The 22162-nt window shown below is 41.4% G+C and overlaps 1 long non-coding RNA gene and 1 pseudogene across 1 annotated transcript; both read left to right on the top strand.

Annotated features, from left to right (window-relative positions):
- The first annotated feature begins 698 nt into the window (after positions 1-698).
- Positions 699-20040, top strand: Gm33022. The gene is made up of 3 exons (XR_383116.3): positions 699-890; positions 1546-1712; positions 19884-20040. It is a non-coding gene; the product is annotated as a predicted gene, 33022 (long non-coding RNA).
- Gm6122 (predicted gene 6122) lies at positions 21169-21857 on the top strand (annotated as a pseudogene).

The raw sequence follows: 22162 nt of genomic DNA, 5'->3' as shown, positions 1-22162 counted from the left end.
GGTGGGTGGGAATGTGGTGCGCTGGGGAGGTATAGATACCTTTGCTCAGCGCCTGCGCAGAGGGGTTGGGAAACAGCACCTACAGCTCCTCCCTTCCCTGCCATGGCCTAGAGCGACTAGCTTGGGCACTGGCCACAGACAGTCTGGCAGTTCTAAACCTCACCCCAAGCTGACCACTGTAACCCGGACTCTGCCTCTCACAGGTTGTTCAGTTTATCCCTCAGGTTATTGTACCACTCACCAGCAACACAGTCTGCCCCCAGATCGGTGCCACAAGCCTGGGCTCTGCCTCTTCCCTGCCTAAGTTTCGTGCTTTTCCTGTTGCTCCACACTAGGACTCTGCCTCTCATGCTCCAAGCCCCTTCCTCAATCTATTTCCTCTACTCCTGGACTCCGCTTTTTGTGCTCCTAAGCACGGTCCTCACCCCAATTACTAAAGACCCTGGCTCCGCCTTCATGGTTTCTAAGTTCCGCCCTCATAACTGTTGCTCCCCTCCGGGCTCCGCCTCTCGCGCAACAAGCCTCGCCCTCAGCCTATTTCTCCACATCCGGGATCTGCCCTCTGGGCCCCTGAGCTCCGCCCTCAACCGCTGGCTTCACACCGAGGCCCCGCCTCCCACTTGTGGGCTCTCCCAGGGCTCACTGGTCCTTCCAGTAGTACTCTGGTTGCACGGGACCAGCAGTGAACTTTACTGGGTAGGGGTGGGAAGCCGATGGCTCAGGACAGCCGTGATAACCCGGCACAGAAGCAGAGTCGCATTTCGGAGCGTCCACTCATAATGGGCACACAGAGCCTGTATTCCAGGGAAGAGAAGGCCAGGGCGGCCCTGGAGAGGTTGTAGGTGCAGGCTGGTTGGTGGTGGAGACCCTGCCGGGCTCAGGAAGGCACTGTGAGCAGCAAGGAGCTGAACCCCTTTCCCAGACAGTAGAGTCTCCCTTCCCCTCTCCGGTGACCTTTACCTGTCACCTCCTGAAGGATCGAACAGGAAATGTCCACTAAATTGGCCTTAGGCACCATTTGTCTAGGGCAAGCTGGCTGGGCCTCAGAACTTAGTGCTCTGGGCCATTGAGTTGTCCAGGGAGCACAGGGTGCATCACTTTTATGTAGGGATTGGGCCTGGGGCTGGGGCATGGGCGGGAGCTAATGTCCACAGGCAGTGCCAGCAATATGCCAAATGCACCAAGCACCAAGGCAAAGCCACAAGGCTGCAGATGACTTATTTCAGGCAACTCAGTTTTGTGCTAAACCTCAATAGACTTTCTTCTGTCAGGACCATGCAAAGAGTGGAACACCAGCTATTCAAGGATGTAGATGAAAGTTGCTCCTCAAAACTAAGAGTGGTGTGAATTATATTTAGTTCCTGTCTTCAAGGATTTATAAAGATAATTTAAAATGCCTTTGAGATGACAAAAGTTAAGACTCATCATTTTACTTAGATTTGCATCCTACCGTTATAATTTTAGGCTCCCTCATAGTCCTACTAACATTTTACTCTCTCGGTACTATTTTTCATTAATTCATCAATTTCATTTCATCCTGGCTAGGTTCTTTCCTCACTTCCTTCCCAGCATGCACTTGTACATGCTGTACATACACTCCAGTCTCTTCAGTACCACAACAGGACTACAAATTCTTTAGAGGATGTACAGCCAAACAAGGTGACCGCCTGCCAAGAGAGCTTATTAAGAGATTTCATTTCTTGTGCATCCAGGTAACTTATTCACAAAAACTCATTGTTTTTTTTTTAAATTTCATTTATATGTGTATTGGTATTATGACGTGTGTGTGTGTGTGTGTGTGTGTGTGTGTGTGTGTGTGTAAGCCCTTGGAACCCTTGAAACAGGAGTTACAGGCATGAGCTGCTGTTTGGGTGCTGGGAATTGAATCCAGGTCTCTGGAAAAACAGCTACTGCTCTTGAGTCATCTCTCCAGCCCCTAGAATATTTATCAAGACATTTCTCATCTGTGCCTTAAAGGCTAATAGAACTGTAACTTTTAAGTGTATCTTTTTTTTTCTTTCCATTTTTTATTAGGTATTTAGCTCATTTACATTTCCAATGCTATACCAAAAGTCCCCCATACCCACCCACCCCCACTCCCCTACCCGCCCACTTCCCCGTTTTGGCCCTGGCGTTCCCCTGTTCTGGGGCATATAAAGTTTGTGTGTCCAATGGGCCTCTCTTTCCAGTGATGGCCGACTAGGCCAACTTTTGATACATATGCAGCTAGAGTCAAGAGCTCCGGGGTACTGGTTAGTTCATAATGTTGATCCACCTATAGGGTTGCAGATCCCTTTAGCTCCTTGGGTACTTTCTCTAGCTCCTCCATTGGGAGCCCTGTGATTCATCCATTAGCTGACTGTGGGCATCCACTTCTGTGTTTGCTAGGCCCCGGCATAGTCTCACAAGAGACAGCTACATCTGGGTCTTTTCAATAAAATCTTGCTAGTGTATGCAATAGTGTCAGCGTTTGGATGCTGATTATGGGGTGGATCCCTGGATAAGGCAGTCTCTACATGGTCCATCCTTTCATCTCAGCTCCAAACTTTGTCTCTGTAACTCCTTCCAAGGGTGTTTTGTTCCCACTTCTAAGAAGGGGCATAGTGTCCACACTTCAGTCTTCATTTTTCTTGAGTTTCATGTGTTTAGGAAATTGTATCTTATATCGTGGGTATCCTAGGTTTTGGGCTAGTATCCACTTATCAGTGAGTACATATTGCGTGAGTTCCTTTGTGAATGTGTTACCTCACTCAGGATGATGCCCTCCAGGTCCATCCATTTGGCTAGGAATTTCATAAATTCATTCTTTTTAATAGCTGAGTAGTACTCCATTGTGTAGATGTACCACATTTTCTGTATCCATTCCTCTGTTGAGGGGCATCTGGGTTCTTTCCAGCTTCTGGCTATTATAAATAAGGCTGCTATGAAGATAGTGGAGCATGTGTCCTTCTTACCAGTTGGGGCATCTTCTGGATATATGCCCAGGAGAGGTATTGCTGGATCCTCCGGTAGTACTATGTCCAAATTTCTGAGGAACCGCCAGACGGATTTCCAGAGTGGTTGTACATGCCTGCAATCCCACCAACAATGGAGGAGTGTTCCTCTTTCTCCACATCCTCGCCAGCATCTGCTGTCACCTGAATTTTTGATCTTAGACATTCTGACTGGTGTTAGGTGGAATCTCAGGGTTCTTTGGATTTGCATTTCCCTGATGATTAAGGATGGTGAACATTTTTTCAGGTGCTTCTCTGCCATTCGGTATTCCTCAGGTGAGAATTCTTTGTTCAGTTCTGAGCCCCATTTTTTAATGGGGTTATTTGATTTTCTGAAGTCCACCTTCTTGAGTTCTTTATATATGTTGGATATTAGTCCCCTATCTGATTTAGGATAGGTAAACATCCTTTCCCAATCTGTTGATGGTCTCTTTGTCTTATTGACGGTGTCTTTTGCCTTGCAGAAACTTTGGAGTTTCGTTAGGTCCCATTTGTCAATTCTCGATCTTACAGCACAAGCCATTGCTGTTCTGTTCAGGAATTTTTCCCCTGTGCCCATATCTTCAAGGCTTTTCCCCACTTTCTCCTCTATAAGTTTCAGTGTCTCTGGTTTTATGTGAAGTTCTTTGATCCATTTAGATTTGACCTTAGTACAAGGAGATAAGTATGGATCGATTCACATTCTTCTACATGATAACAACCAGTTGTGCCATCACCAATTGTTTAAAATGCTGTCTTTCTTCCACTGGATGGTTTTAGCTCCCTTGTCGAAGATCAAGTGACCATAGGTGTGTGGGTTCATTTCTGGGTCTTCAATTCTATTCCATTGGTCTACTTGTCTGTCTCTATAAAAGTACCATGCAGTTTTTACCACAATTGCTCTGTAGTAAAGCTTTAGGTCAGGCATGGTGATTCCACCAGAGGTTCTTTTATTCTTGAGAAGAGTTTTTGCTATCCTAGGTTTTTTGTTATTCCAGATGAATTTGCAAATTGCTCCTTCTAATTCGTTGAAGAATTGAGTTGGAATTTTGATGGGGATTGCATTGAATCTGTAGATTGCTTTTGGCAAGATAGCCATTTTAACAATGTTGATCCTGCCAATCCATGAGCATGGGAGATCTTTCCATCTTCTGAGATCTTCTTTAATTTCTTTCTTCAGAGACTTGAAGTTTTTATCATACAGATCTTTCACTTCCTTAGTTAGAGTCACGCCGAGATATTTTATATTATTTGTGACTATTGAGAAGGGTATTGTTTCCCTAATTTCTTTCTCAGCCTGTTTATCCTTTGTGTACAGAAAGGCCATTGACTTGTTTGAGTTAATTTTATATCCAGCTACTTCACTGAAGCTGTTTATCAGGTTTAGGAGTTCTCTGGTGGAATTTTTAGGGTCACTTATATATACTATCATATCATCTGCAAAAAGTGATATTTTGACTTCCTCCTTTCCAATTTGTATCCCCTTGATCTCCTTTTGTTGTCGAATTGCTCTGGCTAATACTTCAAGTACTATGTTGAAAAGGTAGGGAGAAAGTGGGCAGCCTTGTCTAGTCCCTGATTTTAGTGAGATTGCTTCCAGCTTCTCTCCATTTACTTTGATGTTGGCTACTGGTTTGCTGTAGATTGCTTTTATCATGTTTAGGTATGGGCCTTGAATTCCTGATCTTTCCAGAACTTTTATCATGAATGGGTGTTGGATCTTTTCAAATGCTTTTTCTGCATCTAACGAGATGGTCATGTGGTTTTTGTCTTTGAGTTTGTTTATATAGTTGATTACATTGATGGATTTTCGTATATTAAATCATCCCTGCATCCCTGGAATAAACCCTACTTGGTCAGGATGGATGATTGCTTTAATGTGTTCTTGGATTCGGTTAGCGAGAATTTTATTGAGGATTTTTGCATCGATATTCATAAGAGAACTTGGTCTGAAGTTCTCTATCTTTGTTGGATCTTTCTGTGGTTTAGGTATCAGAGTAATAGTGGCTTCATAAAATGAGTTGGGTAGAGTACTTTCTACTTCTATCTTGTGAAAAAGTTTGTGCAGAACTGGAATTAGATCTTCTTTGAAGGTCTGATAGAACTCTGCACTAAACCCGTCTGGTCCTGGGCTTTTTTTGCCTGGGAGACTATTTATAACTGCTTCTATTCCTTTAGGGGATATGGGACTGTTTAGAAGGTCAACTTGATCCTGATTCAACTTTGGTACCTGGTATCTGTCCAGAAATTTGTCCATTTCGTCCAGGTTTTCCAGTTTTGTTGAGTATAGCCTTTTGTAGAAGGATCTGATGGTGTTTTGGATTTCTTCAGGATCTGTTGTTATGTCTCCCTTTTCAGTTCTGATTTTTTGAATTAGGATTTTGTCTCTGTGCCCTCTAGTGAGTCTAGCTAAGGGTTTATCTATCTTGTTGATTTTCTCAAAGAACCAACTCCTCGTTTGGTTAATTCTTTGAATAGTTCTTCTTGTTTCCACTTGGTTGATTTCACCCCTGAGTTGGTTATTTCCTGCCGTCTACTCCTCTTGGGTGAATTTGCTTCCTTTTTTTCTAGTGCTTTTAGATGTGTTGACAAGCTGCTAGTATGTGCTCTCTCCCGTTTCTTCATGGAGGCACTCAGAGCTATGAGTTTCCCTCTTAGAAATGCTTTCATTGTGTCCCAAAGGTTTGGGTACGTTGTGGCTTCATTTTCATTAAACTCTAAAAAGTCTTTAATTTCTTTCTTTATTCCTTCCTTGACCAAGGTATCATTGAGAAGAGTGTTGTTCAGTTTCCACGTGAGTGTTGGCTTTCTGTTAATTTTTTTTGTTATTGAAGATCAGCCTTAGTGCATGGTGATCTGATAGGATACATGGGACAATTTCAATATGTTTGAATCTGTTGAGGCCTGTTTTGTGACATATTATGTGGTCAATTTTGGAGAAGGTACCATGAGGTGCTGAGAAGAAGGTATATCCTTTTGTTTTAGGATAAAATGTTCTGTAGATATCTGTCAGATCCATTTGTTTCATCACTTCTGTTAGTTTCAGTGTGTCCCTGTTTAGTTTCTGTTTCCATGATCTGTCCATTGGTGAAAGTGGTGTGTTGAAGTCTCCCACTATTATTGTGTGAGGTGCAATGTGTGCTTTGAGCTTTACTAAAGTTTCTTTAATGAATGTGGCTGCCCTTGTATTTGGAGCATAGATATTCAGAATTGAGAGTTCCTCTTGGAGGATTTTACCTTTGATGAGAACGAAGTGCCCCTCCTTGTCTTTTTTGATGACTTTGGGTTGGAAGTCAATCTTATCAGATATTAGGATGGCTACTCCAGCTTGTTTCTTCATACCATTTGCTTGGAAAATTGTTTTCCAGACTTTTATTCTGAGGTAGTGTCTATCTTTTTCTCTGAGATGTGTCTCCTGTAAACAGCAAAATGTTGGGTCTTGTTTGTGTAGCCAGTTTGTTAGTCTATGTCTTTATATTGGGGAGTTGAGACCATTGATGTTAAGAGATATTAAGGAAAAGTAATTGTTGCTTCCTGTTATTTTTGTTGTTAAAGTTGGCATTCTGTTCTTGTGGCTGTCTTCTTTTAGGTTTGTTGAGGGATTACCTTCTTGTTTTTTCTAGGGCATTGTTCCCGTTCTTGTATTGGTTTTTTTTCTGTTATTAACCTTTGAAGGGCTGGATTCGTGGAGAGATAATGTGTGAATTTGGTTTTGTCCTGGAATACTTTGGTTTCTCCATCTATGGTAATTGAGAGTTTGGCTGGGTATAGTAGCCTGGGCTGGAATTTGTGTTCTCTTAGTGTCTGTATAACATCTGTCCAGGCTCTTCTGGCTTTCATAGTCTCTGGTGAAAAATCTGGTGTAATTCTGATAGGCTTGCCTTTGTATGTTACTTGACCTTTTTCCCTTACTGCTTTTAATATTCTATCTTTATTTAGTGCATTTGTTGTTCTGATTATTATGTGTCGGGAGGAATTTCTTTTCTGGTCCAGTCTATTTGGAGTTCTGTAGGCTTCTTGTATGTTCATAGGTATCTCTTTCTTTATATTTGGGAAGTTTTCTTCAATAATTTTGTTGAAGATGTTTGCTGGTCCTTTGAGTTGAAAATCTTCATTCTCATCCACTCCTATTATCCGTAGGTTTGGTCTTCTCATTGTGTCCTGGATTTCCTGGATATTTTGAGTTAGGATCTTTTTGCATTTTCCATTTTCTTTGATTGTTGTGCCGATGTTCTCTATGGAATCTTCTGCACCTGAGATTCTCTCTTCCATCTCTTGTATTCTGTTGCTGATGCTCAAATCTATGGTTCCAGATTTCTTTCCTAGGGTTTCTATCTCCAGTGTTGCCTCACTTTGAGTTTTCTTTATTGTTTCTACTTCCCTTTTTAGGTCTAGTATGGTTTTGTTCATTTCCATCACCTGTTTGTATGTTTTTTCCTCTTTTTCTGTAAGGACTTCTACCTGTTTGATTGTGTTTTCCTGTTTTTCTTTAAGGACTTGTAACTCTTTAGCAGTGTTCTCCTGTATTTCTTTAAGTGATTTATTAAAGTCCTTCTTGATGTCCTCTACCATCATCATGAGATATGCTTTTAAATCTAGGTCTAGGTTTTCGGGTGTGTTGGGGTGCCCTGGACTGTGCGAAGTGGGAGTGCTGGGTTCTGATGATGGTGAGTGGTCTTGGTTCCTGTTAGTAGGATTCCTACGTTTACCTTTCGCCATCTGGTAATCTCTGGAGTTAGTAGTTATAGTTGACTCTGTTTAGAGATTGTTCTTCTGGTGATTCTGTTACCGTCTCTCAGCAGACCTGGGAGACAGATTCTCTCCTCTGAGTTTCAGTGCTCAGAGCACTCTCTGCTGGCAAGCTCTCTTACAGGGAAGGTGCACAGATATCTTGTTTTTGGACCTCCTCCTGGTCGAAGAAGAAGGCCCAAAACAGGGCCTCTCTCAGAAGCTGTGTTGCTTTGGCAGTTCCCAGAAGCTGTCAGCTTCTGTGATGCAGACTCTCACCTGTGCAGACTAAATTCCTAAGTTCCAGGGAGTCCTGGAACCAAGATGGCGACCGCTGCTCCTGAGGCTGAGGCCGCCTCCCGAGCCAGGTGGACACCTGTCCTCTGGTCCGGACGGTGGCCGGCTGTCTGCAGCCTGCAAAGGGTACTGCCTCAGCGGCTCTGTGCTTCCGCCTGTCCCAGAAGCTGTCCGGTTCTCTGGCGCACCCTCTAACCTGTTCAGATTAATTTCCTAGGTCCTGCGGAGTCCTGGAACCCAGATGGCAACCGCTGCTGCTGAGGCTGAGGCCACCTCCCAAGCCAGGTGGACACCTGTCCTCTGGTCCGGACGGTGGCCGGCTGTCTGCGGCCCACCAAGGGTGCTGCCTCAGCGGCTCTGTGCTTCTGCCCGTCCCAGAAGCTGTCCGGTTCTCTGGCGTACCCTCTAACCTGTTCAGACTAATTTCCTAAGTTCTTTAAGCGTATCTTAAAGGGCATTTTTTTTTTCCTGGAAGAAAGGTTTATTGCATAAGGAAATCGATAGTGAAGGTAATTAAAATATTTTTAATTTATGCAAAAGTTTCATCTGTATGAAAGTTTTTCTTTATTGCATTGTAGTATTCAAGAAGTTCTGGAGAATTTCAGATTTTCAAGATTAGGGACATTTAATCGTTTGGTTTTTTTATTTTGTGTTTTCTTTGAAGTTTTTGGTAGGTTTACTTTCTATTACTTTCACATCTGGGGGTGGGGGTGTCTCAATATTTTGCCTGTACTTGTCTCTAACTCCAAGGCACAAGCAATTCTCCTGCCCCCATCATATGCTGGAAATACAGGATTGTGACTTCATAAGTTTCTACCTATATTTTGATAAGATTTTGGATTTATAATTTGATAGTGAAGTGGGATAAGAATTTGGGGACTGTCAAAAATATATATGAGAACTTATATGTCTCAAGAGCAGAATGTTATGGATTGAATTAGGTTCCTTAAAAACTTATATGTTAGCCCAGTACAGTGCCACATATCTGTAATCACAGCACTTGCAAGATAGAGATATGAGAATTATAAATTCAAGGCCATTCTTGGATATATATATATATATATATATATATATATATATATATATATATAGAGAGAGAGAGAGAGAGAGAGAGAGAGAGATGGATATAGTGATTTTGAGGCCTGGCTTGGCTACATGAAACCTTGATATATATATATATATATATATATATATATATATATATATATATATGCGCCAAGAAAAATGTTACACGCCCCAATGATATCATATGGCTGCCCTCACAGACTAATACAGCCATTGTCGAAAAAGTAAATTGGCCCAGGTACAGGGTGTGTGCCTGTCATCCCAGAACTCAGTACAGCAGGGCAAGAGCCTGGGTTACATAATGGCACTACCTGAAGAAGCAAATGGAAAGACAATACAGAAGGTTGGAGAGATGGCTCACTGGTTAAGAGCTCTTGCTATGCCAGGCATGGTAACAACCTTTAATCTTAGTACTCAGGACACAGAATCAGGCTGATCTCTGTGAGTCCAAGGCCAGTACGTAGAGGGACTTTTTTAACACCCTCCAAACAACAACAACAACAACAAGAATCAGCTCCTGTTGCTTTTGCAGAAGACCTAGGTTTGGTCCCCATCACTGACATGGTAGTTTACAGCCTCTTATAACTACAGATGAAGGGGATCTGATCCCTCTTCTGACCTCCATGTGCACCACCACACCTGTGAAATCACACAGATACATGCTGTCAAAACACTTGTACACATTAAATCTTTAAAAAGTTTTCTTTTTTAAAGATAATACAGATTGGGAAAACAATTTGCAAACTCTGTCTCTTACAGTCTGTCTTAAATATATGAATAACTCTAAACTCAACAAAAGACATCCCTATTTAAAAATGAGAAATGAAGCTAGGCAAGTGGCTAAACTCTGTAATTCTAGCTACTGGGGAGGTTGAGGCAGGAAGATCACAAGTTCAAGGCCTGCGTCAGCAACTTAGTGAGACCCTCTCTCAAATTTTATAAAGGAAAATGAGGACAGAGTGTATAGCTCTAGTAGAACACTGAGCAGAGAGAGAGAGAGAGAGAGAGAGAGAGAGAGAGAGAGAGAGAGAGAGAGAGAGAGAGATGGGGGGAATGAGAGGAAGGAGTTGAAGAGATATTTCTTCCTTCTCTCTCTCTCTTCCTTCCTTCCTTTCTTTCTTTCTTTCTTTCTTTCTTTCTTTCTTTCTTTCTATTTGATTTTTATTGGATATTTTCTTTATTTACAATTCAAATGTTTTCTCCTTTCCAGGTCTTCCCTTCAGAAATCCCCTATACCATCCCACATCCCCCTGACTCTATGAGAATGCTCCCCCACCCACCCACCTACTCCCCTCTTCCCTCCCTGGCCCACACTGGATCATAGAACACCCTCAGGCCCAAAGGCCTCTCCTCCCACTGATGTTCAACAAGGCTACCCTTTCCACATATGTGGCCAGCACCATGAGTCCCTTCATGTGTATTCTTTGGTTGGTGGTCCAGTCCCTGGGAGCTCCAGGGATGGTGGTCTGGCCTGTTGACACTGTTGCTCCCTCCATGGGGCTGCAAACTATCTCAGCTCCTTCAGTCCCTTCTCCAACTCCTCCATCTGGGGCTCCTGTGCTAAGTCCAATTAATGGTTGGCTGCAAGCATCTGCCTCTGTATTTGTGAGGCTCTAGCAAAGCTTCTTAGGGGACAGCCATATCAGGCTTCCATCAGCAAGCACTTCCAGGCATCCAAAATATTATCAGGGTTTGGTGGCTGTATATGGGATGGATACTCAGGTGGGAGAGTCTCTGGATGGCCTTTTCTTCAATCTCTGCTCAACTCTTTTCTCTATATTTTCTTCTGTGAGTATTTTGTTCACCCTTCTAAGAAGCACTGAAGCATCCATATTTTGGTCTACCTTTTTCTTAAGCTTCATATGGTCTGTGAATTGAATCTTGGGTATTCTGAATTTTGGGCTAATATCCACTTTTCAGTGAGTACATACCATGTGTGTTCTTTTGTGACTGAGTTGCCTCACTCTGGATGATATTTTGAAGGTCCATCCATTTGCCTGCGAAGTTCATGAAGTCATTGTTTTTAATAACTGAGTAGAATTCCATTGTGTAAATGTACCATGTTTTATGTATCCATTCCTCTGTTGAGGGATATCTGGGTTGTTTCTAGCTTCTGGATGTTATAAATATGGCTGCTATGAACATAGTGGAGCATATGTCCTTATTAAAAGTTGGAGCATCTTCTGGGCATATGCCCAGGAGTGTTATAGCTGGGTCCTCAGGTAGTACTATGTCCAATTTTCTGAGGAACTCCAGACTGATTTCCAGAGGGGTTGTACCAGCTTGCAATCCCACCAGTAATAGAGAAGTGTTCTTCTTTCTTCACATCCTCACCAGCATCTGCTGTTACCTGAGTTTTTATCTTGACTATTCTGGCTGGTGTGAGGTGGAATCTCAGGGTTGTTTTGGATGCATTTCTCTGATGACTAAGGATGTTTCTTTAGGTGCTTTTCAGCCATTCAAGTTTCCTCAGTTGCGAATTCTCTGTTTAGCTCTGTTCCCCATTTTTAATAGGATTACTGGATTCTCTGGAGTCTAACTTCTTCAGTTCTTTGTATATATTGGATCATGTCTATCAGATGTGACATTGGTAAAGATCTTTCCCCCAATCTGTTGGTTGTTGTTTTGTCCTATTGACAGTGTCCTTTGCCTTACAGAACTTCTGCAATTTTATGAGGTCCCATTTGTTGGTTGTTGATCTTAGAGTGTGAGCGATTGGTATTCTATTCAGGAATTTTCCCCCTATGTCCATGTATTTGAGACTTTTTCCCACTTTCTTTTCTATTAGATTTAGTGTATCTGTTTATATGTGGAGGTCCTTGATCCACTTGGTCTTGAACTTTGTACAGGGAAATAAGAATGGATCAATTTGCATTCTTCTACATGATGACTGCCAGTTTAACCAGTACCTTTTGTTGAAAATGCTATCTTTTTTTCCAGTGGATGATTTTAGCTCCTTTGTCAAAAATCAAGTGACCATAGGTGTGTGGGTTCATTTCTGGGTCTTCAATTCTATTCTATATAAAAATAAAAACCCCAGTGTTTAGCTCATGAGAATTGCCCTTACAATTTCTGTGGTGTATAAACAGCTTGTCTGGTTATTTTCACTAATTAAAAATTGGAAGCTGAGCTGGGCATGGTGGAACACGCCTTTAATACCAGCACTCGGCAGGCAGAGGCAGGTGGATTTCTGAGTTTGAGGACAGCCTGGCTTACAAAGTGAGTTCTAGGAAAGCCAGCACTATACAGAGAAACCCTGTCTCAAAATCCAAAAAAAAAAAGAAGCTGGTATGACTGAGGACTTGGCTATGTTAGCTGCATTCTAGTTAGAAGTCAAATTTAAATTAGTTCTATTTATCTCCCACGCAGAGACCCAGAATGAAATAGCAGTTATCACTAAGTTGTGGTTTCCTCATAGTGGAAAGCAAGCACACATGAGGCCAAGTCACAAAAACTCAGCTGGACTGTTCACTCCCTGCCAGGAAACAAACCCAGGGCCCTGTGCTTTGTACACAAGCACTCTGCCTAGGAACTTATGGGGGACCTCTGACTAAGTATGTTATATGTCCTACGTAGTCACTTTAGTTAACTGAGGAAGCTGTGTGAATGAGTTATGTGGGCATCCCTTGGAGTAGAGAAGTAAATGGGAAGGAGAAGGCATGGTCAGTACCTTTCAGCAGACTTCCTAATAATGACCTACATCTCTGATATATTGGTGTTAGGCAAAAACTTAGTACATGTATCATCAGGATGGCTTAGCCCATGAAGCTACTTGTCACCAAGCCTGATGATCTCAGCTGATCGCCTGAACCCACAGGTCAAAGCTGAGAATGGACTTCTTCAAGTTGTCCTCTGACTTCCACACATACACTGCCATGTGCATGTCCACACACAGACACACACACAGACACACATACACACACACATAAACACGCAAATATAATTTGGAAACTTTAATATGTGGTCACTACTTGTCTGAGGACAGAATGGAAATACAGCTTTTATTCTCATCAGTCACCCAGTTAAAATGAAGAAAGGTTAGCCCTATGTCGTAATACACTCTTGTATGAGGCACAAGGATCACGCATTTGAACCCAGCCCACTCTGTGTAGTGTGACCAAGTCTCCAAACCAAAGTCTATTAGTGAAATAAAGATTTGCTGCTGAGAGGGAAACTATTAACTTCTACTAGACTTTCTTAAGCTTCATTAAATTATAAACCTCAATAGATACATTCACTTAGATGCCTCTGTATAGAGGGTGAAATAGAAGACTCAACTGAAGAAAGGGTCTACAGTCAGTGTGGAGGTAGAAGGAAATAAAGTGGATATGGAAGAGGTGAAGGAGATTTAAAATGGAGTTTCTAATTGTAAATTCCACTAGAACCCCAGAAGGGAAGTCGAGAATGGATGCAAGTTTGTTTTTAAAAGACGTTGAGTTCTTTCTCCAAACTATTGAAAATTAGAATAATAGGTCAGAAATCACTAAGAATACTAAAGAGCATACATAAGAAGAAATGCAACCTAGGTACATCGGAGTCAAACAGGGAACAGAAACCAAAGAGTGGGACTTAAAATCACTTGCACTGGGTTCTTCGGGCTGCCACATCCAAGTGCTGCAGACGGGAAATTCATCATCTCAGGTTCTGGTCCTGAGGATGTAGCATAGTGGAGGAACACATAGATACTTAGAATCCACGAAGTCCTAAATTCAGCATCCCTTCTTTCAGAAAATTCATAGGATGTTGACAGAAGTATGCTAAAACTGTACTGAGTTTATGATAGGAATATCTAAAACCTTTATTAGGGCTCCCTGTGCCTCTTCCTGGCTCTGATGATTAGCTGAAAATCCTTTGTCTTTAGCTTGCAGCTGTAACCCCCAAGTATCTCCTAGTATCACATACCCTTAACTAATTATGTCAGCAATAACAGATGCTCCTCCGTTTATGGGGTTAAAAGGCCAGAGGGCTCATTTTAAATGGAAAGTTTCTTAATCTAAAAGGCAGTTAAGGTGGATGTGGTTTCAGTGTTTGCAACTCCAGCACTTAGGAGGCTGAGGCAGGAGGATCTCAATGAATTCAAGGCCAGCTTTGAACTCCATAATGAAGCACATTCTCAAACAAACAAACCAAGCAGTTAATACCCAAGTGCCTAAACTTTACAGCATGCCAATACAGTGCATTATACAGTATCTGGTATTTCCCTTTCTGAATGTGTGAGTGAGACCTGAAACTTCTGTTGTTGCCCAGCCTCACAGAGAATATAACAGGCTTAGCTCTGAATGCGTCTGAACTGTGCTCTGTCTGCCCTACATAGGGGTGGCTAGTCTCCTGGGTTTTGTGGGGATTTAGAAGGCTGTTCTCAAGACTACCAAGGAACCAGAGGATGAGTGATAATAATCAAGAGGATAAATGATTGTTTAAAAAAAATAGCCAGTATTTTCTTATATGGTTCAAATTGGCTGAGTGATTTTTTCCACCAGCCAGTATGAAATAGAAAAGGCTAGAAAGTTTTGGTAAGTAGAAAAGTAATTTCTTCCAGGATAACATTTAGATATTTATTAATATCTACTCATAGATATTTAACACCCTATTCCTGAGAGTAGTACATTCTAAGGACAAAATGAGTCCTTATTGACTTCATTACACCACACAAGATGCATATGAACACCTAAAAATCTTAATGGACAAGGTTGTTTGTAGAAGAAGTCGGCTTCATCATGCCCCATTGACACAGCCAGTGTAGGAATAGAAATCTCAGGACACAGAATTTTATAATTTCATTATACTGACCAAGGCAAATAGATGCCTACCTGTGTAACTGACAGTATATCTCAGGAGACAAGATGAACATCTCATCTGGCAGTTTTCTGGGGACTAGTAAAAAATAATTTGGAATAAGCTAGTTTTGGAGAAAAAAGTCTATTTGATGATAAATTAGAGATCACACAGTCTTCTAAGCACCTTCTTAACAAAAAAAATCTAATTAAGGAGATTTATATCTAATTTAGTTCTATACCTACCTTCCAATTAGTACTAGGCAAGGAATGAACTTTTGTGACCAAAGGTGACAAACTTCATTGAATCTAAAAAATGTATAAATCTCATGTTACAGGGAGGAGTCAAAACAAACAAACAAACAAACAAAAACTCATGTTACCTTGCAAAAGATGACAATCTTTTGAAAATCAAAATTCCTAAGCCAGTGACCATTGGAGAAGCCTGGCCGGCATTTTGTTGAGTATCGTGTCCAGAGTCTCTAATTAGCCACCCTCTGAACTGAGACCTCAGCTGCAGGAGCTGAAAAGGAAGAAGGATGACTTGGAAGCAGGGCTGCGGAGAAGCACCTCAGCAGGCAGAGAACATGTTTTGATCGCATGCTGGTAACTATTTAAAAATGAAAGAGGAATTCTATTTTTTGCCTGAAAAAGGCAAGAAAAATGGGAGCTGCAGAGATGGTTCAGGACTTAAGAACATTTGCTTATGTAGAGGACCCAGGTTTGATTCCAAACCACATGGTGGCTCACAACTGTTCTGTAGCTCCAGTATCAAAGGTCAGCTGCTATCCTCTGGCCTTTGAGGGCACCATGCAGGCAAAAGTGTAGTGAGCATGCAGATACATGTACCCAAACACTCATATATTAAAAAGTCACCAGTTGGAACAGTAGAAATAAGCTTTCCTGTCAAAAAAAGAAGTTATGTAAAATTTTTCACAAAGCCCAAGTCATTATGTATAGCTAGAGGTATCCAGATGGACCACCATCAAAGGCCCATTTCTGGATCCATTCTTGAGAATATGGAGACGCCACTTGGAGAAATGAGGTACCACTGAAATGGCCGCTCTCTTGAACTTAGTGAGAACCTTCACCTGGATTACACAACACTAGAGAAGCCTTTTTTTTTTTAAGGGTCCCTATGAACAATGTTCTTCTCTTATTTGAGTGCCAGAAAGTCTCTACTCATTGTATAAATATCGCTACTTACACACACCCATTGCTATTGACACAGCCATAGGCATCCCTCCCAGACCACAGGGAGCACATCTCCCATAAATCATTGTTTCCCCCTATCCATACAACAGTCATTTTCTCTCCATTAAGAAAGCTAATGCTGGAGTGCTAGCCCAGCTCAGGCAGTGTAAGCATGGCTTCACAGACTAGAGAGAATAAGAAAAAGCCTTTGAGAAGGGAAACCAGGTTCATCATCTATATTCCAATGGGAACTGAAAAGAAAGGTGGAGCTTACAAACATGTCCTGAAAGATCCCAAGAGATGAACCAAAGACATTTAAACCTTGGTCTATACCTATAGCTTAAGCAGCTGTCATTTCCTAAGAGATATTTTAGTACTCAAGTGAAAAGCTAGCTTCTTAATCCTGACTAGACTCCACACTGTTTTCATACGCTGTTGGGTGGGAAGGAGGGGTGAGCCTTGTCACAAAATTTAGAATCACTGTTCAAATCTAACCACATTAGAGAGATGAGGCATCTCTTACAAATTGTTTACTTAGGGTCCTCAGCCTAGAGGACGCCAGACAAGCACTGCAATGTCTGAAGCACTTTTAATGATTTGTCTTTGAAAACACTGAGTAAATGTTGTTGCAGACGGAGCAGAAAGGAAAGGAGATCTGGTGTACAGACGCCATTTTTGCCTGAAAGAGCCTGCCAGCAGCTATTGTGATGCCTTTGACCAGGAGCCACTGAGCCTTAGCAGGGCGAGGTTTCTGCAAGGATTTCTTCCTTTTTATCCCCCTCACCAGCGATAGGCTGTAGGTCTATGTATGTGTATTTAACAGAAAAGAAGTGGTATTTTCCTTGTGTTAGATGATTGTTCAGCATGTGAACATCCCTTTGGAATTTGAAGGAGAAAACAGTGTACAGAGTTTTGAATGCATTATCACAAGATGTTTTTTGCTTTTATTTGTATGGGACTTTTTTGTTTGCTTGCTTTTGTTTTGACTTTTTATGGAAAACATCTGATCTGATATCAGAGCTTCAGAAATGCTGGACGGCTCACTTCCTCATACATTGAAACAAGCAACAGGGAATAAATGAATCGCAATTGTTCTCAGCTTTGTATTGTGGTTTAAGATACTTAGGAATTAAAATGTAGGTCAGTGATGGAGGATTTGCCTAGAACGTTCTATGTCAGTCCTGAGTTTGAACCCCGGCACAACAAAAAATAAAGCTAAAAAACAGTAAATGATAAAATATGCAGGGTCCATGGAAGTCCAAACAGGTTTTAAGAGCTTTCAAACGAGCAGAAAATTGCATATAAATTGGGTCTATTGATCAGAAAATGGATGAGAACACTGGTATTCTACCAGCCAGGATTCACAAGTCCTAGTGGACAGACTCCAGAAGTGGGTGAGAAACTGAGGCTGGGCAGAGAGTGAGGGGGGACTAGTGGGCACAGGGGCCTGGAGAGCAGGCCCTCATCACCTGAGGCCACAGACACACTGGCTTGCAGGGGGCAGAGCACAGCTGTCCATGAGTCTATCCACTGACTGAGAGGTTCCATGGCCACAGGAGTCCAGGAGAAGCAAGCACAGGAGAAAGGACTGTGGGGCAGAAATGTCAGAACAGGACAAGTTAAGGTGCACAGGCAGAAAGCAACAAACTTTTCAGGGTGGCTGAGATGAAAAATTGAAATTAATAAAACAAATCTAAACTCTTTTGAAAACAAATTCCTCAGTGTAAAATCTAATGAAAATGTCAGAAAGTTGCTTTATCATTTGTATTTTAAATGGTTATGCACATAGTTTATTTTAAATGGTCATACATATAGTTTTTTAATTTGGTTTCTTAAGGATAAGTGTGGTTACTGGAAATGTATTTTCTTTGTCATGGGTATTTCTAAATACTAAAATGAGTGGGGTTTGCATACAAATGATTCCTGTAAGTTGATGTACTCAAATCTGGATAGTATAAATCTTAATAAAATACTTTTTAAAAAATCGAAAAAAATAAAGAAAGCTAACGCTGTTTAGAGGCCACAATCAAAATAGGAAAAGGCATTTCTGGAGCTTGTTGTTAGCACAGAGAGCTTCAGAGACCCCCAAACATTTCTTTCTTTCTCCTACAGCTCTGTGTCCTGGGGCCTTTGCAAACCAACTCAGCACTACAGAAAACCAAGTCCACCAATGAAATGCTTTGAAAGCTGTGATGGCAAGCTGGGTACAATGTCTCATACTTGCACTTGGGAAGCTGACACAGGAGGACTGCTGAAAGTCTGAGACCAATTTGGGCTATAAGTGAGACTGTCTCAAAAACAAACAAACAAACAAAACAAAACCGAGAAAGAAAAATAGTAACATGATGTCCTGGTGTCAGTGGCTCTTGGATCACTCTAGTTTTCTCTTCTCTGACTGTATCAACAAACTAATTCCTTAGAACCACCATGTGGCGATGTGACTTGCAGATGCCTCAGTATAGGGGAATGCCAGGACCAGGAAGTGGGAGCAGGTGGGTTGGGGAGCAGGGCAGGGGTGGGTATAGGGGGCTTCGGGGGTAGCATTTGAAATGTAAATGAAGAAGATATCTAATAAAAAATCAATAAGTTGATAAAATTTAAAAAATTAAATGTGTAATTTAAAAATACTTTTTACATTGTTTTACTCTGTTGTACAATTTTGTTATATCTGCATTTATTTTAGCTACAAAGTAAAGGAAGAAATACATCTAGGAAATATAAAATTATTGATATTTGAATGTCAGTTTGTCTGAATCAAGAGACCTGCTGACAAAAAATCTTGGAGTTGAAAAATATATCGACAATATCAATATGAATAACAAAAAAATCAATGTCCCTGATAGTTGACCAAAGTTTTTGTATTAAAAGAAAGCATTGATCTCAATTGATAAAGATATATCTGTACAGGATGGATGAGTTAACTATAATTTATCAGGAACTACTGAATGACAAACTTACACTAAATAAATATTTTTAAAAAACACATAAACGCAAAGGGAACATTGTAATTGAGGCGAACTCATTTTGGCTTCTAAATATGGGGCTGTTGATAACTTTACCAACATGAAGAAATCATGATAACAGTGTTTAAACTACTTTGCTCAATCTCAAGTATATAGAGGAGGTTTATTTAGATCACACATGTACTCACTACCCATACAGAAGATTTAATGATTCAGCTCAGGAGAAAGAACTTGACAAGCCAACCTTCCATACTCAGAGTTCTTTCTAACAACTTCTCTGACTGATTCCTGGACATGTTTCTATGATGTTTCAGTGATTCCTTCAGCACTGCAATTAAAGTTAGTTCCTCAAATTTATGCCAAATGTACTGTCAGATAGTTGGAAACTTCCTTTAAAGTTTAGTATTATAAATAAAAGTTAAATCACCAGTTGCCTGATTATTTTGTGTGAATGAGTGAGTGTGCATGTGTAGGAACAGGTGTGCATACATGTTTCTGTGCTTTGGGTGTGTTGTCTATATAAAATACAGAGTATATGTCCAATTTTTCTATATTTGTTTTCTACTGTATGTTTCAAGACTGTGTCTCCCACTAAATCTAGAGCTCACCAATTCTGCTACACTAGCTGGCCAGCAAGCTCCAAAAAATGACCAGACTTTTACCTGAGTACTAAAGATAAATCCCAGGTCCTCTTTCTTTGGCAGACTGTGTTAAGTGTCAAATTCAGAATGCAACCCTGGTTTCTATAGTTATAACCAATGAATCATGAGGCTTTGCTATTCCTATAACACTAACTTTCTTGATACTTCTTTACTACAGGGGAATCAGACTGAAGAGAACAACAGTCAATAAGGGTCACCCAAAGGAGTTTGTTTTACTTGGTTTTGCAGATAGTTCTTGGCTGGAACTCCCTTCATTATTCTTCTGGAAACATAGCCCACAGCGATGATTGGGAAGATTACCATCATTCTCCTGTCTTCCTTAGACCCATGTTTCCACAGCTCCAGGTATTTCTTCCTCACCAACCTCTCCTTTCTGGACATGTGCTACACCACAAGCATTGTGCCTCAGATGCTAACTGACCTGAGGGCCTCCACAAAGACCATCATCTTCATGGGATGTGTAGTTCAGCTTTATTTGTTCCACACAATTGGGGGTACAGAGGGTATCCTCCTAGTTCTTATGTCCTCTGCGAGCTATGTGGACATCTGCAGATTTCTGTACTACACCTTGTCGAAGGCCAGCTCTGGACTTCTAGTTCTTTCTTGATGGTAGCTGAGCATCAGTGGGGGCAAGACTTGGTCTTGTGATGGATTGAAATTGCTTTTTTAAATTAATAATAGTGTTTACCTATCTTGACTTTAAGTTACTGTGAAGCCAGAATCTACAGGCCTCTGGTCAAATTAACACATCTCTTAACAGCAGAGGATTGAGTAAAGAATTAATTGCTAGGGCTCCTTTCTCTTTTGTCCAGAAGCCTTGCCTTTAGCTTCGCAGGTGCTAGGGAGCAAGAAACTTTTATTGGGCCAGAAGAGAGTCATGCTTGCATAAGGAAAATTTACACATGCGAATATGCATAAACACACATATTTTCATACATACACATTCATGCTTATTTGTTGGACCCAACAATTTATCTAATCAACTTACATACTTACACACACATACATACATACATACATACATACATACATACATACATACATACATACTTATCTAAGCATATGGAGCATAAGTCCAAACACCAGTGCAGAAAGAATTTACTCATTCTGGATGAAAAATGAGTTCCAATCTTTATTGCATAGAGAAAGAAAAAACTTCTACCTTTTATTGCTAAATTAATTAAACCCAAGTCTATAAGAAAAAAAAAAAAAACAAACAAACAAAGAACAACTTTGCCCTTTTTAGTAAGACTAAGGCCTACCTTGTTGTTAAGAAAAGACCTGTTCTGTCCCATGGTAAAGAGAAGTCCACCTGCTCTTTCTGCTTTCTTTGCAGCTTCTTTGTCCCTCCTTCCCTCTGCTCTTTGCATATTGTTCTCTTCTTCTGCTCCTGTCTTAACGTCCTCTTTATTTTTAAGGGAAAGTAAAATGGGAGAAATCTATCAGAATATATTCTCTCTTAATTTCTAAATTACTCACTTAATTTTATGTTACTCTACTCTGCTGTCTTTCGCCTTACTCCTCCATGGTGAAAGGAGCCTGACAGAAGACACTGAGGGACCTGCAGCTGAACTACCTGAATCTGCCTTACTCACTGGCCCACGGGCTTCAAGCCTGGGCCCGACTATTTCCCACTGGATGCATCAGGAAACGTGATTCCTAGTGACACAATTTTGTGGACACTTGGACGCTATGGAACAACTTGTGGATGGAGGTTTGGTAAGAGCAATTAGTATCTCCAACTTCAACCCGCTTCAGACTGAGAGTATCTTGAACAAACCTGGCTTAAAATATAAGCCTGTGGTGAACCAGATCAAGTTCGACAACCCATACCTAACTCAGGAGAAGCTGATTGAGTACTGCCATTGCAAAGGCATCGTGGAGACAGCATACAGCCCCCTTGGTTCTCCTGACAGGCCCCGGGCCAAGCCTGAAGACCCTTCTCTCCTGGAGAATTCCAGGATCAAGGCAATTGCAGACAAGTACAATAAAACTACAGCCCGGGTGCTGATCCAGTTCCCCATTCAAAGGAACTTGGTAGTGATGCCCAAGTCTGTGACACCAGCGAGCATTGCTGAGAACTTTAAGGTCTTTGACTCTGAGCTGAGCAGCAAGGTCATGACCACTCTACTCAGCTACAACAGGAAATGGAGGGTGATGAACTGTGCCAAACACAATGATTACCCCTTCCACACAGAAGTCTGAAGCTGCGGCGGATCCCTTCTCCTCCTCGAGAGACAGACCTGTTCTTTCTGCCTCATCTGCCCTTGCAAGTATCCTGTGTCCTGTGTTCCTCTGCACTGTGTGGCACCTTGCAGACCAGATGGTGAGAGTTTGTTAGTTTAATGTAGAATCTGGAGGGCAGTACCAGTAGCTGAGGTGTTTCTTCCAGCCTTTCTTTGTCTTTCTTCTTACCCACCTGGAGGACTTTAACATGAGTACTCTTTCCAATCAAAGAGAAGCAAGATTTATAGCCCAAGTCGTGCCACTAACACTTTAATTTGAGT

The sequence above is a fragment of the Mus musculus genome, chromosome 14 (assembly GCF_000001635.26).
Source record: "Mus musculus strain C57BL/6J chromosome 14, GRCm38.p6 C57BL/6J".
NCBI lineage: Eukaryota > Metazoa > Chordata > Mammalia > Rodentia > Muridae > Mus > Mus musculus.
This window is presented reverse-complemented; position numbering and strand designations above follow the sequence as displayed.